The following is an 18061-nucleotide window of genomic DNA, read 5'->3' as shown; positions in this document are numbered from 1 at the left end:
GTCCCAAAATTAAGAATGCCCTGGAAATGTTGGAGAAAATACTGAGGCATTAGCGGCATTCCACACAGGCTCTATTTGTTCAGCCACATTGAATAACTTACTCTATGCTTAGTACCGCCAGGGACTGGGGTTACAAAGAAGAATACCCCCTGTCCTAGTGGGCCTTCACTGGTGTGCGAGGCTCCTCTGGGCAGGAACTCCGTTCTGACTTGTGCAGGTTACAAGTGGAGGGTCAGCCGTGCTCAGCTGGGCTGATGGCTTCCCTGTTCGAGCCCTTCCTGGTACAGTACGTCTCCTCTGATTTCTCATTCCCAGAGCCTTTCCTCAAGCAGGGATTGCAGTTCTTGCTCTCAGTTCCTTCAGCTAGAGAAGGGAGGTCCTTTCACTGGCCCTCTTCAGATCCTGTTCATGAGTTCAGTCCAACAGGACACCTGGCTTCTCTGTTCATATAGGACCTTCTTTGGGCCAGGCCAAACTTTCCTCTTCCATCTCTCAAATTGGCTCTTCCCTCTGTCAAGGACTGGCTACTTCTCACAGCCCTCTTCTTCATCTCTTCATTACTCCCAGTCTGACAGTGGCTTTACAAACATCTTTCACATTTCTCCTCACTGTGGTCTCTCTATCATAAATGAAGATCCAGAAATGCCTTAATTTATCTTTAATGCATAATATAGAGGGTGATTCCTGTCTTCAATCAAAGAGGAAGAGGTAGAGGGACAATATACCCAGGCCATTTCACCTACAAATGCTGACCTTACAAAAGACCAGTGGGTGGGGACAGGTAGGTGAAGGTCCTAACCCAGGGCCTCTGTGTACTGGGAAGTCACAATTTTTCTTTTCTTTTACTTTAAGCTCTGGGATACATGTACAGAATGTGCAGGTTACATAGGTGTACATGTGCCATGGTGGTTTGCTGCACCTATCTACCCGTCATCTAGGTTTTAAGCCCCACATGCATTAGGTATTTTTCCTAATGCTCTCCCTCCCCTTGGCCCCCACTTCCCGACTGGCCCCAGTGTGTGATGTTCCCCTCCCTGTGTCCATGTGTTCTCATTGTTCAACTCCCATTATGGGTGAGAACATGAAGTGTTTGGTTTTCTGTTCCTGTGTTAGTTTGCTGAGAATGATGGCTTCCAGTTTCATCCATGTCTCTGCAAAGAACATGAACTCATTCTTTTTTATGGCTGCATATTATTCCATGGTATATATGTGGCACATTTTCTTTATCCAGTCTATCATTGATGGGCATTTGGGTTGGTTCCAAGTCTTTGCTATTGTAAATAGTGCTGCAACAAACATACATGTGCATGTGTCATTATAGGAGAATGATTTATAATCATTTAGGTATATATTTAGGTATATACTCAGTTATGGGATTGCTGGGTCAAATGGTATTTTTGGTTCTAGATCCTTGAGGAATTGCCACATCGTCTTCCACGATGGCTGAACACTCCCACCAACAGTGTAAAAGCATTCCTATTTCTCCACAGCCTCATCAGCACCTGTTGTTTCCTGACTTTCTAATAATCGCCATTCTAACTGGCATGAGATGGTATCTCATTGTGGGTTTGATTTGCATTTCTCTAGTGACCAGTGATGATGACCTTTTTTTCATAAGTTTGTTGGCCACATAAATGTCTTCTTTTGAGGAGTGTTTGTTCATACCCTTTGCCGACTTTTTGATGGGGTTGTTTTTTTCTTGTAAATTTGTTCAAGTTCCTTATAGATTCTGGATATTAGCCCTTTGTAAGATGGATAGATTGCAAAAACTTTCTCCCATTCTGTAGGTTGCCTGTTCACTCTGATGATAGTTTCTTTTACTGTGCAGAAGCTCTTTAGTTTGATTAGATCCCATTTGTCAATTTTGGCTTTTGTTGCAATTGCTTTTGGTGTTTTAGTCATGAAGTCTTTGCCCATGCCTATGTCCTGAGCGGTATTGACTTGGTTTTCCTCTAGGATTTTTTATGGTTTTGGGTTTTACATTTAAGACTTTAAACCATCTTGAATTAATTTTTGTGTAAGGTGTAAGGAAGGGGTCCAGTTTCCGTTTTCTGCACATGGCTAGCCAGTTTTCCCAACACCATTTATTAAATAGGGAGTCCTTTCCCCATTGCTTGTTTTTGTCAGGTTTGTTGAATATCAGATGGTTGTAGATGTGTGGTGTTATTTCTGAGGTCTCTGTTCTGTTCCATTGGTCTATATCTCTGTTTTGGTACCAGTACCATGCTGTTTTGGTTACTGTCGCCTTGTAGTATAGTTTGAAGTCAGGTAGCGTGATGCCTCCATCTTTATTCTTTTTGCTTAGAATTGTCTTGGCTATACAGGCTCCTTTTTGGTTCCATATAAAAGTTAAAGTAGTTTTTTCTAATTCTGTGAAGAAAGTCATTGGTAGCTTGACAAGAATAGCATTGGAATCTGTAAATTACTGGCCATTTTCACGATATTGATTCTTCCTATCCATGAGCATGGAATGTTTTTCCATTTGTTTGGGTCCTCTCTTATTCCCTTGAGCAGTAGTTTGTAGTTCTCGCTGAAGAGATTCCTCACATCCCTTGTAAGTTGTATTCCTAGGTATTTTATTCTCTTTGTAGCAATTGTGAATGAGAGTTCACTCATGATTTGGCTCTCTGCTTGTCTATTGTTGGTGTATAGGAATGCTTGTGATTTTTGCACATTGATTTTGTATCCTGAGGAAGTCATAGTTTTTCTATGTGCAGTTTTAAAGCCCCTGAAGAATGATTAATGCAGCAAATTACTTTCTCTTTTGAAAATTAAAAGGAGACTCCTTTTTAGCAAGATCGGAGTTAACAAATTACTGGCCCCATGCCCTTTTTAACCCATGTTGAGTCCTCGCCTTGCATCAAAAAGGGCAGTTAACCTGTAGCAAGGGAGCAGCCACTGCCAGGAAGAAATGCCTTCGTGCCTTCCCCCTTCTTGCCCTGCTGCCTTCTTCCTAAGTCAGCACTCCTCTCTTCCCTTTCACATGCTTCCTCTTCTGCCTCTTAGGAAAAATAATATAATATTGGATGGGTTGTGTGTCAGGCCTCTGAAGTTCTAACCATAGCTCCATTACTACCAGTCTGTGTGGCTCGGGGAATGCTGATTACCTTCTTTGAGATCAAGTGTCTTCATTATAAGATAAAGAGCTTGCTAGGTGAGTTCTGTGACTTCTTTCTACTTAAACATTTTGTGATGCTGCATTCTTAGACTTTTATGCCTTACTACATAATAATTCTCTCTTAAGGTATTTGTATATTAAGTTTTACATGTCATTGTGGAATGAACAGATTTATCTCTAGTTACAGAATCCCAAACTTCAGCAGAAGGTGTAGGGAGAGCCAAAGAGGTGAGGTATAAAGAAAGGGGCTCCCCCAAACCATATCTCTCATCTTGATCTTGAATCACCAGCCCTCTGGCAATCAATTTCCTTAATGACTTCCTTCTGGAGCCCAGATTTGTTTTCCCTCGCTCTCTTAATCTCTGTTTACTATTTTCTGTAGAAATTATCTCTAAAGGAGAGAAACCCTCCTTCAATTGTATTTAAATCCACCCCCAAAATATAATATATTATCTTATGAAGTTTTGAAATGGAAACTTTTCCCCAGAAGCAGCCAGGCATTGTGCAAAGTCACATCCATTTTGAAAACCAAAGCAGCTGTAACAAATAAGAGATGACAAATGCCATTGTGTAATTTGGTTCTTCATATCAGTTTGTCATTCTGACTCCCTTCTATTTAACTAGATGCTTTGTCAGACTTTGTAATCTAACCATGTGAAGGGCAGTGTATAAAGGATTAACAAAACCCTTTCCAGTTTTACATGAGCATTTGATTTTTGGCTAACTTCCTAGCTCTGTTCCCATGGAAACCTGATAAAGGAAAGTACAAATGGACCCTGATTGGTAAATCCTATCTGGATAGGGACAACTTATAAATACCAGAGAGGAAGCCATATTTTTGAGTTGCCTTAAGTGCAGTGACCCTTGTAACTGGCATGACCTTAAGACCATGAAAGTTATGGTCATGGAGTTCCTCCAAAAGATATTAGCTGCTGTGAAATACAGGGCCTCTGATATAGCGTGGTCTCCACATCCCACTGATGTGAGTCTCATTTCTTCACATCTCAGTCCACATGGGGGCCAAAGAGAATAGCTTCTGCCCACTGTGTGGATGGCTTTGTGGTCTGCTGCGAGGTCCCGTAGAAGAGGAAGGCTGGATGTGCCCTACTGACATGCTCTGCCTCCTGGCCTATGAATCTTCTGGGTCAACTGCTGTCCAGAGTGGGCCTTGGCAGTCTCGTGAGTTTGCATGTTTAATAGAGCTTTATGAGACCTCCTGGTGGGTCTTGTGGATGGCGGTTTTCACTTTTAGTGGTTTGAATGAGTGCATTTGCCAGTGAAGCTGTGAGCATGAGACAATAGTCCAATCACATGGTTTTTATTAATTGTCAGTTTTTCTGTACAAATTAAAAAATAATTTTGTAATGAAAATTGGCAGGTCCCACTTGAGAATATTATACTATACTAAGTGAAATAAGCCAGTGACAAAAAGACAAGTACTTTTTTCCACTTCTCTGAGGCACTCAAATTCATAGAGATGGAAAATAGAATACTGTTTGCCAGGGGCTGGGAGAGGAGGGAATGGAAAGTTGCTGTTTCATGGATGCAGAATTCCACCTTTGCAAGATGGAAAGAGTTCTGGAGATTGGTTGCACAACAATGTGAATGCATTTAACACTACCGATTTTGCACTTGGTTTAAAAACTGCACGTTTGTAAAATGGTTAAGGTGGCAAACTTTATGTTATATGTATTTTACCATAATTTTAAAAAATTTTTAATTGACAGGTTCCTCTAAATATCACACTTAAATAATGTTTTCAACACACAGACTAACTCTAAGTGTTCCCAAATTTCCTTCTAAGTAATATAGGAAGATTTTGTGTTACTTTCCAATTTCATCTTGCAACTATGGTTAAAAACCACTTCTATTCACTTCTTACCATTTGATCGGTTGACAGTTTCAGCCATCAGTCACTGCAGGCTCCCACTTCATTTAGCTACTATGCCCCTCGCTAACACAAAATCGCCGTCTAGGGGCCAATCGTAGAACTACAGGCTACGCAGAGGAGAAAGGAGCCAGGCCACCTTTCCCATGCATCCCACTCCTTGAACAGAAAGAGCAACTAAAAAGGGAAGCAGGAGTTCTAAGCACTGTCTTTTTTTCACCAGTACAGTTTCCAAGATCTTGCTGCTACGAAAATAAAGATCTCCTAATATTTATAGTACTTGAGGTTAGAATAGTCTTCTAGGTAGGGTACTAATATCTTGCTGATAAAGCTTTTGATGCTGAATCCTTGTTTATTCTCTTAATATAATATCTTCTGTGCGAATAAGATATTATATATAAGGCTAAAATTCTTGCATACACTCTTGTACTCACTTAGGAATGTAATAGAGCAGTTTGGGAGAGTGACTGAACGCTTCCGCTTTTGGCAAATTTGCCACAGAATCGTATTATGAAATCACAGGGTCACAGAACATTAGAGCTTTAGAGGCCCATGGTCTCTAGCAGACCCCTTCGAGAGTCTGATAAAAATTAGAGGTTTACATACCATAAAATGCTATTTTGCACAAAGCTTTGAATACCATTTTAAAATTTCATCATAGATGAAGAATTCCAGCTTGAATCTCACCCCATAATTTGGAAGTGAAGTTTCTGAGAAGCATCCTGTGTGAAGAAGCAGCTAAGCAGAGGGGACTGGGATTCAGGGCTGCATGTTGGAAAGAGATGTGATCCCCCAGACAGCGTGATGCTAGGTTGGAACCAGCCCTGGTCAAACCTATTCACCCGAGCACACATGTGCTCCAGGGAGAAGCTTGCTGGGGAAGAGAGCAGCAATTTGCCCACCAGAGACCCAGCTCTCCTGGGAGAATCAGCTGCTGTGGAACAAGATTTTTTCTTCAGGCTAGAGAGGGAAAAGAACATGAGTAGGTGGCAATCCAGGGACAGCCAGAAGGAACCTGGACCATGGCTCACTGGCTGAGTGGAGATGGAGTTGTGGGAGGAGGGGGGAGGGGGGCCGGGTGGTGGTTGACGGCAGCCTGGATTGTGAGCAAGGAGTACGAAGAAATAATAATTGAAGTAGCAGAAGGTAGCAAGGGGTGTAGACCAAGAGCAGAGGCACTGCAGAGAGAAGTCTGGATTATTTGTGAAGACTCTCCCTAGGGACTTCTAGAAAGAAATCACTAGTGAGGTCTAAAGAAGACTGGACTTCCAATGTGGTGATAGGAACATTACTCGTTGAGTTCTTGCTACAAATGGGGAACTTTGATTTGCCAGGAAACAAAGGGTTCAAATAACCAGTTGTGATATATTTTGGTTTAAATCCTCCCCCACCACTGAAATATGACAGGAGTCAAACTGGGGTACCAGGTAAGTCTTGTAAAGATGCTGCCTGGGGAGTACCCAGCTGTCTGACACTTTCATAATTTCTTTCTGAACCTCAGTTTCCTCATCTACAAAATGGGATTAGGACTTGTTGAGCATCAAAGTTCCTTCCGACTTGAAAAATCTTCTGATTCTATGACCAAATTGAAAGGCCTAGGTTGGGCTCTCTTAGTTCCGCAGATTTAAATTAGTCATTTCTGAACTGTTGGCATAAGTCCTATCCTTTTCACTCAAATATTCCCTTGAGGCATCATTTTTTTTTTTCCAAAATTGGGAAAAAGAAGGATACAAGAAATTGGAAGGAAAGCCTATAAGAGAAAAAAACATTTACTATAATTTTTTTTTATTATACTTTAAGTTCTAGGGTACATGTGCATGACATTTATATCATGTATAACTCCCCAATGCAATCCCTCCCTCCTCCCCCCTCCCCATGATAGGCCCCAGTGTGTGATGTTCCCCTTCCCGAGTCCAAGTGATCTCATTGTTCAGTTCCCACCTATGAGTGAGAACATGCGGTGTTTGGTTTTCTCTTCTTGTGATAGTTTGCTAAGAATGATGGTTTCCAGCTGCATCCATGTCCCTACAAAGGACGCAAACTCATCCTTTTTGATGGCTGCATAGTATTCCATGGTGTATATGTGCCACATTTTCTTAATCCAGTCTGTCACAGATGGACATTTGGGTTGATTCCAAGTCTTTGCTATTGTGAATAGTGCCGCAATAAACATACGTGTGCATGTGTCTTTGTAGTAGAGTAATTTATAATCCTTTGGGTATATACCCAGTAGTGGGATGGCTGGGTCATATGGTACATCTAGTTCTAGATCCTTGAGGAATTGCCATACTGTTTTCCATAATGGTTGAACTAGTTTACAATCCCACCAACAGTGTAAAAGTGTTCCTCTTTCTCCACATCCTCTCCAACACCTGTTGTTTCCTGACTTCTTAATGATTGCCATTCTAACTGGTGTGAGATGGTATCTCATTGTGGTTTTGATTTGCATTTCTCTGATGGCCAGTGATGATGAGCATTTTTTCATGTGTCTGTTGGCTGTATGGATGTCTTCTTTGAGAAATGTCTGTTCATATCCTTTGCCCACTTTTTGATGGGGTTGTTTGTTTTTTTCTTGTATATTTGTTTGAGTTCTTTGTAGATTCTGGATATTAGCCCTTTGTCAGATGAGTAGGTTGCAAAAATTTTCTCCCATTCTGTAGGTTGCCTGTTCACTCTGATGGTAGTTTCTTTTGCTGTGCAAAAGCTCTTTAGTTTAATGAGATCCCATGTGTCAATTTTTGCTTTTGCTGCCGTTGCTTTTGGTGTTTTAGACATGAAGTCCTTGCCCATGCCTATGTCCTGAATGGTACTACCTAGATTTTCTTCTAGGGTTTTTATGGTATTAGGTCTAACATTTAAGTCTCTAATCCATCTTGAATTAATTTTCGTATAAGGGGTAAGGAAAGGATCCAGTTTCAGCTTTCTACTTATGGCTAGCCAATTTTCCCAGCACCATTTATTAAATAGGGAATCCTTTCCCCATTTCTTGTTTTCTCAGGTTTGTCAAAGATCAGATGGCTGTAGATGTGTGGTATTATTTCTGAGGACTCTGTTCTGTTCCATTGGTCTATATCTCTGTTGTGGTACCAGTACCATGCTGTTTTGGTTACTGTAGCCTTGTAGTATAGTTTGAAGTCAGGTAGCGTGACGCCTCCAGCTTTGTCCTTTTGACTTAGGATTGTCTTGGCAATGCGGGCTCTTTTGTGGTTCCATATGAACTTTAAAGCCGTTTTTTCCAATTCTGTGAAGAAAGTCATTGGTAGCTTGATGGGGATGGCGTTGAATCTATAAATAACCTTGGGCAGTATGGCCATTTTCACGATATTGATTCTTCCTATCCATGAGCATGGTATGTTCTTCCATTTGTTTGTGTCCTCTTTGATTTCACTGAGCAGTGGTTTGTAGTTCTCCTTGAAGAGGTCCTTTACATCCCTTGTAAGCTGGATTCCTAGGTATTTTATTCTCTTTGAAGCAATTGTGAATGGAAGTTCATTCCTGATTTGGCTCTCTGCTTGTCTGTTACTGGTGTATAAGAATGCTTGTGATTTTTGCACATTAATTTTGTATCCTGAGACTTTGCTGAAGTTGCTTATCAGCTTAAGGAGATTTTGGGCTGAGACGATGGGGTTTTCTAAATATACAATCATGTCATCTGCAAACAGGGACAATTTGACTTCTTCTTTTCCTAACTGGATACCCTTGATTTCTTTCTCTTGCCTGATTGCCCTAGCCAGAACTTCCAAGACTATGTTGAATAGGAGTGGTGAGAGAGGGCATCCCTGTCTTGTGCCAGTTTTCAAAGGGAATTTTTCCAGTTTTTGCCCATTCAGTATGATATTAGCTGTGGGTTTGTCATAAATAGCTCTTATTATTTTGAGGTACGTTCCATCAATACCGAATTTATTGAGCGTTTTTAGCATAAAGGGCTGTTGAATTTTGTCAAAAGCCTTTTCTGCATCTATTGAGATAATCATGTGGTTCTTGTCTTTGGTTCTGTTTATATGCTGGATTACGTTTATTGATTTGCGAATGTTGAACCAGCCTTGCATCCCAGGGATGAAGCCCACTTGATCATGGTGGATAAGCTTTTTGATGTGCTGCTGAATCCGGTTTGCCAGTATTTTATTGAGAATTTTTGCATCGATGTTCATCAGGGATATTGGTCTAAAATTCTCTTTTTTTGTTGTGTCTCTGCCAGGCTTTGGTATCAGGATGATGTTGGCCTCATAAAATGAGTTAGGGAGGATTCCCTCTTTTTCTATTGATTGGAATAGTTTCAGAAGGAATGGTACCAGCTCCTCCTTGTACCTCTGGTAGAATTCAGCTGTGAATCCATCTGGTCCTGGACTTTTTTTGGTGGGTAGGCTATTAATTGTTGCCTCAATTTCAGAGCCTGCTATTGGTCTATTCAGGGATTCAACTTCTTCCTGGTTTAGTCTTGGGAGAGTGTAAGTGTCCAGGAAATTATCCATTTCTTCTAGATTTTCTAGTTGACTTGCGTAGAGGCATTTATAGTTTTCTCTGATGGTTGTTTGTATTTCTGTGGGGTCGGTGGTGATATCCCCTTTATCATTTTTTATTGCATCTATTTGATTCCTCTCTCTTTTCTTCTTTATTAGTCTTGCTAGCGGTCTGTCAATTTTGTTGATCTTTTCAAAAAAACAACTCCTGGATTCATTGATTTTTTGGAGGGTTTTTTGTGTCTCTATCTCCTTCAGTTCTGCTCTGATCTTAGTTATTTCTTGCCTTCTGCTAGCTTTTGAATGTGTTTGCTCTTGCCTCTCTAGTTCTTTTAATTGTGATGTTAGAGTGTCAATTTTAGATCTTCCTGCTTTCTCTTGTGGGCATTTAGTGCTATAAATTTCCCTCTACACACTGCTTTAAATGTGTCCCAGAGATTCTGGTATGTTGTATCTTTGTTCTCATTGGTTTCAAAGAACATCTTTATTTCTGCTTTCATTTCGTTATGTACCCAGTAGTCATTCAGGAGCAGGTTGTTCAGTTTCCATGTAGTTGAGCGGTTTTGATTGAGTTTCTTAGTCCTGAGTTCTAGTTTGATTGCACTGTGGTCTGAGAGACAGTTTGTTATAATTTCTGTTCTTGTACATTTGCTGAGGAGTGCTTTACTTCCAATTATGTGGTCAATTTTGGAATAAGTGCGATGTGGTGCTGAGAAGAATGTATATTCTGTTGATTGGGGTGGAGAGTTCTATAGATGTCTATTAGGTCCGCTTGGTGCAGAGATGAGTTCAATTCCTGGATATCCTTGTTAACTTTCTGTCTCGTTGATCTGTCTAATGTTGACAGTGGAGTGTTGAAGTCTCCCATTATTATTGTATGGGAGTCTAAGTCTCTTTGTAGTCTCTAAGGACTTGCTTTATGAATGTGGGTGCTCCTGTATTGGGTGCATATATATTTAGGAGAGTTAGCTCTTCCTGTTGAATTGATCCCTTTACCATTATGTAATGGCCTTCTTTGTCTCTTTTGATCTTTGATGGTTTAAAGTCTGTTTTATCAGAGACTAGGATTGCAACCCCTGCTTTTTTTTGTTCTCCATTTGGTTGGTAGATCTTCCTCCATCCCTTTATTTTGAGCCTATGTATGTCTCTGCATGTGAGATGGGTCTCCTGAATACAGCAGACTGATGGGTCTTGACTCTTTATCCAGTTTGCCAGTCTGTGTCTTTTAATTGGAGCATTTAGTCCATTTACATTTAAGGTTAATATTGTTATGTGTGAACTTGATCCTGTCATTATGATATTAACTGGTTATTTTTCTCGTTAGTTGATGCAGTTTCTTCCTAGCCTCGATGGTCTTTACATTTTGGCATGTTTTTGCAATGGCTGGTACCGGTTGTTCCTTTCCATGTTTAGGGCTTCCTTCAGGGTCTCTTGTAAGGCAGGCCTGGTGGTGACAAAATCTCTAAGCATTTGCTTATCTGTAAAGGATTTTATTTCTCCTTCACTGATGAAACTTAGTTTGGCTGGATATGAAATTCTGGGTTGAAAATTCTTTTCTTTAAGAACGTTGAATATTGGCCCCCACTCTCTTCTGGCTTGTAGAGTTTCTGCCGAGAGATCTGCTGTTAGTCTGATGGGCTTCCCTTTGTGGGTAACCCGACCTTTCTCTCTGGCTGCCCTTAAGATTTTTTCCTTCATTTCAACTTTGGTGAATCTGGCAATTATGTGTCTTGGAGTTGCTCTTCTGGAGGAGTATCTTTGTGGCGTTCTCTGTATTTCCTGAATTTGAATGTTGGCCTGCCCTACTAGGTTGGGGAAGTTCTCCTGGATGATATCCTGAAGAGTGTTTTCCAACTTGGTTCCATTTTCCCCCTCACTTTCAGGCACCCCAATCAGACGTAGATTTGGTCTTTTTACATAATCCCATACTTCTTGCAGGCTTTGTTCATTTCTTTTTCTTCTTTTTTCTTTTGGTTTCTCTTCTCGCTTCATTTCATTCATTTGATCCTCAATCGCTGATACTCTTTCTTCCAGTTGATCGAGTCGGTTACTGAAGCTTGTGCATTTGTCACGTATTTCTCGTGTCATGGTTTTCATCTCTGTCATTTCGTATATGATCTTCTCTGCATTAATTAGTCTAGCTGTCAATTCTTCCACTCTTTTTTCAAGATTTTTAGTTTCTTTGCGCTGGCTACGTAGTTCCTCCTTTAGCTCTGAGAGGTTTGATGGACTGAAGCCTTCTTCTCTCATCTCGTCAAAGTCATTCTCTGACCAGCTTTGATCCGTTGCTGGCGATGGGCTGCACTCCTTTGCAGGGGGAGATGCGCTCTTATTTTTTGAATTTCCAGCTTTTCTGCCCTGCTTCTTCCCCCTCTTTGTGGTTTTATCTGTCTTTGATGATGGTGACGTACTGATGGGGTTTTGGTATAGGTGTCCTTTCTGTTTGATAGTTTTCCATCTGACAGTCAGAAGGACTGTCTGTTGGTCTGTTGGAGATTGCTTGAGGTCCACTCCAGACCCTGTTTGCCTGGGTATCAGCAGCAGAGGTTGCCAAAGATAGAATATTGCTGAACAGCGAGTGTACCTGTCTGATTCTTCCTTTGGAAGTTTCCTCTCGGGGTGACTCCACCCTGTGAGGTGTGGGGTGTCAGACTGCCCCTAGTGGGGGATGTCTCCCAGCTAGGCTACTCAGGGGTCAGGGACCCACCTGAGCAGGCAGTCTGTCCGTTCTCAGATCTCAACCTCTGCGTTAGGAGATCCACGGCTCTCCCCAAAGCTGTCAGACAGAGTCGTTCGCGTCTGCACCGGCCCCGCTGCTTCCCCTATTGGACTGCAGCTGTGCGCTGTCCGCAGAGGTAGAGTCTACAGAGACAGGCAGGCTTCCTTGAGCTGCTGTGAGCTCCACCCAGTTCGAGCTTCCCAGCGGCTTTGTTTACCTACTTAAGCCTCAGCAATGGCGGGCGCCCCTCCCCCAGCCTCGCTGCTGCCTTGCGGATAGATCGCCGCAGACGGCTGTGTTAGCAGTGAGGGAGGCTCCGTGGGCGTGGGACCCTCCCGGCCAGGTGTGGGATATATTCTCCTGGTGTGCCTGTTTCCTTAAAGCGCAGTATTGGGGTGGGAGTTACCCGATTTTCCAGGTGTTGTGTGTCTCAGTTCCCCTGGCTAGGAAAAGGGATTTCCTTCCCCCTTGCGCTTCCAGGTGAGGCGATGCCTCGCCCTGCTTCAGCTCACGCTGGTCAGGCTGCAGCAGCTGACCAGCACCGATTGTCCGGCACTCCCTAGAGAGATGACCCCAGTACCTCAGTTGAAAATGCAGAAATCACCGGTCTTCTGTGTCGCTCGCGCTGGGAGTTGGAGACTGGAGCTGTTCCTATTCGGCCATCTTGCTCCGCCCCCCACATTTACTATAATTAAGAAAGAAAATTAAACAGATGATGATCAGAACTGGGGTTATAAATTAAAGTTAACTGATTCCAAGAGTGAATGCCATCAAAATTGGGTCTCATAACTGGAAATTTAGAGGCAGGGCAAGCTTCAAGTTTGCCTGATTCAGCAGTTCCAATCCCATTTCCTTAGGATTCTCAGCTCTGCCTCATCTGTGTTCAGTTTAATTCTCAGACTGGGGATAAGATGGCTGTTGCAATAATATGGCCAAGCTTGACAACATCCAGAGGGAGAGACTCTTTTCCTATGGCTCTCTCTTAAAGGCGGAGAATTTTCCAGAAGCCCCAGCAAACTTCCCCATAAATCTTATTAAACCTAATTGGTCCATATGCCTATTCCTGAACCTCTCACTGGAGCAGGGGGATGAGATTATACTTCGACAATTTAGGCCTAATCTGGAAGTACAAAGACTGCAATGGGGAAGGGGTGAATGTTTGAAAAAAAAAATCAGGGTTTGTTGGAATGAAGTGAATAATGGCTGCTGGGCAGACAGTCAGCAGTACTTTGTCAGAATCAGCTGTTGAAATGCAATGGGGCGTATGACCACACTCCTCATTTAACAGATGGAGTAGTTAGGCCCAAGGTCACACAGTTGGGTTAGTGCTAGGGACAAAGACCTTTCTACTCAAAACCCGAGGCTTCTCTATGTACATATCAAAAGGTTTAAATTTTGGCTTATCTTTTTACCCAGAAAGTCTACTTCTGGGAATTATTATAAGGAAATAATAAATGGGAATAAAGAGTTAGAAACAATAATTTTGGCCGGGCGCGGTGGCTCAAGCCTGTAATCCCAGCACTTTGGGAGGCCGAGACGGGCGGATCACGAGGTCAGGAGATCGAGACCATCCTGGCTAATACAGTGAAACCCCGTCTCTACTAAAAAATACAAAAAAACTAGCCGGGTGAGGTGGCGGGCGCCTGTAGTCCCAGCTACTCAGGAGGCTGAGGCAGGAGAATGGTGTAAACCCGGGAGGCGGAGCTTGCAGTGAGCTGAGATCCGGCCACTGCGCTCCAGCCTGGGCGACAGAGCGAGACTCCGTCTCAAAAAAAAAAAAGAAACAATAATTTTTACCCCAGTATATTTTTGTGAAAAAAAAGGGAACAACCTGAAAGTCTAATAATATGCAAAGAGTGAAATCAATGATGGTACATACATACAATGAAATACTATGCAGCCATTACAATTATACTATAGAAGAAAAGGCAATGGCTGGAAAAATGTTCATAATATATTGTTACATAAAAAGTAGGCTATAAAACTGCTGTTAAACAAAAACAGATCTAGAAAGATTAAGAGATGTATACAGCAACATTTTACCTGTAGTTTTCTCTGCGTGATAGAATTGTAGATGATTTTAATCCCTTAGTTTATGCTTCTCTCTTTTTTCCAGATTTCTTTGGTTGAGAATATATAACAAAGAATATCATTGGTGAGAACATTGCAATCAGAAAAAATGTCTGTGTAACCATTTTTTTAAATTCTATTTTCACTAAGAACACTGATTTTCAGAAATAGCTATAGGTACCATGGGGTTCCATATGGAATTTCCAGAAATACAGCGGGGAGCTGATGGGAAAAGCCTCCTCAAGGTCTGTCTTCCACGCCTGCGAGTTCCTTGTATAAGAAACAACACTCGGGAGCTTTCTAAAGTTCCTGACCTCAACTGCCCTCAAAGAGGGGTCACTGTATCCAGGGCAATGCCAGTGAGCCACAGTGTGTGTGTTGGGAACCATGTAGAGAACAGGAAACTGCAGATTCTTTTTAAGACACTTATGAGAATAGCTCTTTCTAAAGTTTGAAGTCCCTGACACGTATTTGGTGCCTAATAAATATTGGCTAAATAAAGAGACGTTGGCCGGGCGCAGTGACTCGCGCCTGTAATCCTAGCACTTTGGGAGGCTGAGGCGGGTGGATCCCGCGGTCAGGAGATTGAGACCATCCTGGCTAACATGGTGAAACCTCTTCTCTACTAAAAATACAAAAAAAAAATTAGCCGGGCATGGTGGCGGGTGCCTGTAGTCCCAGGTACTCGGGAGGCTGAGGCAGGAGAATGGCGTGAACCCAGGAGGTGGAGCTTGCAGTGAGCCAAGATCGCACCACTGCACTCCAGCCTGGGCGACAGAGCGAGACTCTGTCAAAAAAAAAAAAAAAAAAAAATGTTACGTGAAGAAAAGTTACTAGAAAATACTAAACAGTGAAATGACCAGTGTATCCTCAGCACAATGCCTTCTACAAATTATATTAGGAGTAGAAAACAAGGCTGTGGCTCGTGCCTGTAATCCCAACATTTTGGGAGGCCAAGGTGGGTGGATCACCTGAAATCAGGAGTTCGAGACCAGCTTGGACAACATGGTGAAACCCCGTCTCTACTGAAACTACAAAAATTCGCTGGGCACGGTGGCAGGCACATAATCCCAGCTGCTCAGGAGAGTGAGGCAGGAGAATTGCTTGAACCCAGGAGTTGGAGGTTTCAGTGAGCCAGGACTGTGCCACTGCACTCTAGCCTGGGCGACAAAAGCAAAACTCTGTCTCAAAAAAAAAAAAAGGAGTAGAAAACAGAATGACTCTTAGGCACTCCGCTTTTCCTGGAATTGTTCCTGGGTCTCCTGACCACCCAAGTCTGACAGAGTTCTCCCACATTTATCCCAGTTGTCATAGATGAGAGGCACTTTCTCTTCTGCTGACCTTTTGGCTCCTGGTGATACTGTCTCCTGCACAGACGGAAAGTACCCAGTAAACAGCATGACCAAAAAAAAAAAAAAATCATATTTTTCAGCTTCAAAGCAAACACCAAAGTTAAAAGCCCAATGCCTGAAGGAATTTAAGGACCAAAGTTATTTAGGTCAGAAGCTAAAAGGAGGTGGCCTACCCCCTACCCATGGACCCCAGGCTTCAAATAGGTGAAGGTTGGAGGCTGCCAGGCCCTGAGCAAGCATCATCAAAGAAGAGCACATCCAAGAGTACCCCAGTGCTCACTCTGCTTTGAAGACAAACAGCCCTCCTAATTAGAAACAGCTTCATTCACATGCCAGATGTCCATGCTTCCCTTCCAATTATTTTCAGAAACATCATAAAGAACCATTAGTGGCAGTGCAAAATATCCTGTGTTGTTTTTTAAAAGAATTTGTCCATTCTTATGAGTTCAGTTTGATATGAAGAAGATTGCAATCTGCTTATTCCTAAGAGATTTTTGGAGCAGGAGAGGGACTTGAGATAAGGATGTGTTTAACTTGAAATTTGATCACCAGAAATACTACCACATATTTGTTTTAAGCATAAGGAACAAGCATCTTACAAAAATATTAGCCAAGTGTCTTTTTACATTACACACACACACACACACCATTAGTACACCCTGAGCATTTATCTAAGGATAACACGAACAGTCAAAAGTTTTTGGAAGCAGAGGACCTAGATCATGAGTTATAGTTCTGAACTCTGTGTTGGTCAGACTACTTGGAAATATATTGTCCACTTCTGGAGACCACATCTGGAAAGGGACATTCAAGAAACCCCAGAGAGTGGGAAGAGCACAACCATGGTGGACAGTAGACTTCAAGGCAGCATCTGTGCCATGCCTTTGCTCACCCCCACTGCCCTGGCACAGTGCTTTATACATAGACCATGCCATAAGATATTTGTTGAATGAATAAGTAAATAATTCATATGTTATGCCTAATTGCTGAAGGAAGTACAGTTGGTTAACTCAAATAATAAAAAGTATAGAGGACATGACAGCTCATGTCACATACCTAAAGGGGTACCACAGAGAAGAGGGAAAGGATGTATTCTCTCTTGGTCTTTGGATCAAAATGAGGACTGTTTAGTGAAAGCTACAGGAAAGCAGCTTTGACCCAGGATTATTATTATTTTGTGTATCCACCATAAATAACTGTGTGAGGCTCGGGTACATTCTCACACTCAAACTTTAATTTGAGCATTAGAGGGATATAGAAAGAAATTTGGGTTTGTGGCCAGATTAATAACTTGTTCAAGAAGTCTTTACTGAGACAGTGCCAGAGGATGCTGAGAAGCAGGGTGAATAAGTAACCAAAAAGGCAGGGCTTCTTCCTTTTTGAAGCTTCCAGTCTATTCAGGAATGCAGACAAGTCAGCAGGTAATCATGGTGTGCACAGGTGAGATGGACTGTGATAGGGAAGTTCAGGTGCCTCCCGCAGTGGGTGCTCCAGCATCCCAGGGGGCTTAGATGAAGCGAAAATGGGGGGATGTGATAGGGGTGGAAGATGATCCAGCATGCATATGAGCTCTAAGGCAGGAGAGAGTACACTTTGGAAAACCCTCCACAGTCCTTAAACTAGCCCCACTTCCCACTTTCAGTTCTACCCACTCTTGGCTTAGGAAATTTTCTCCTTTTTTTGCCCTGCAAATTAGCCTTGGTGGCTGAGCTTTGCTTTTTAGATTCTCATTGCTAAGGTTTATTTTGAGGCTTAGTGACCATCTCATTCCTACTGCTGGCCCACAGCAGGGAATCAGACCTTTAGTAGACATGGAGCTCTTCAAATACAGAGTGAACTTGGGACATCTGATCATGTAGGTCAAGATGAACACTACACGAGGGATAGCACAGAATATACCTGAACTGAGAGCCACATGTGAGTGAAGCTGTACTTGAGCTGACAATACTGACGTTCAAAAAGCAACAGGATGATGAGAATGTTCTAGAAGTAGAGGGTAGTGATGGTTATACAACCTTGTGAATATACTACGGCACACCTTAACATGGTGAATTTTATGGTATGTAAATTACATCTCAATAACAATTAAAAAAAAAAAGCCACAGCAGATGGTTGCTGGAGGAGGCTGAGCTTAAATACCCCTGGTTACACTTTCTCCTTTCCTTGTATTTACTGGAAGGAGAAGGATTTGTCCTGAGACAAATAGTTTTTTCATCTTCAGAAATTCCTGACAAGCTACAACCCTGTCAAGGCATGAAGAATTTGATTAGTGCTGACTTGATACACAGTCCATTAATTAGTACCTAAATAATTGCATGTTGCCTCTGTGTCATGATTTACAATTGCATGCATGCTTTGATCTTTCTCATCACAGGCAGCACTGAGGAGTGAAGGAATATTTGGGAGGATCAGAAGCTTGGTCCTGATTTTGTCATCAACCAGGACCTTGATGAC

The sequence above is a fragment of the Trachypithecus francoisi genome, unplaced genomic scaffold, assembly GCF_009764315.1.
Source record: "Trachypithecus francoisi isolate TF-2019V2 unplaced genomic scaffold, Tfra_2.0 Lachesis_group17, whole genome shotgun sequence".
Taxonomy (NCBI): domain Eukaryota; kingdom Metazoa; phylum Chordata; class Mammalia; order Primates; family Cercopithecidae; genus Trachypithecus; species Trachypithecus francoisi.
This window is presented reverse-complemented; position numbering follows the sequence as displayed.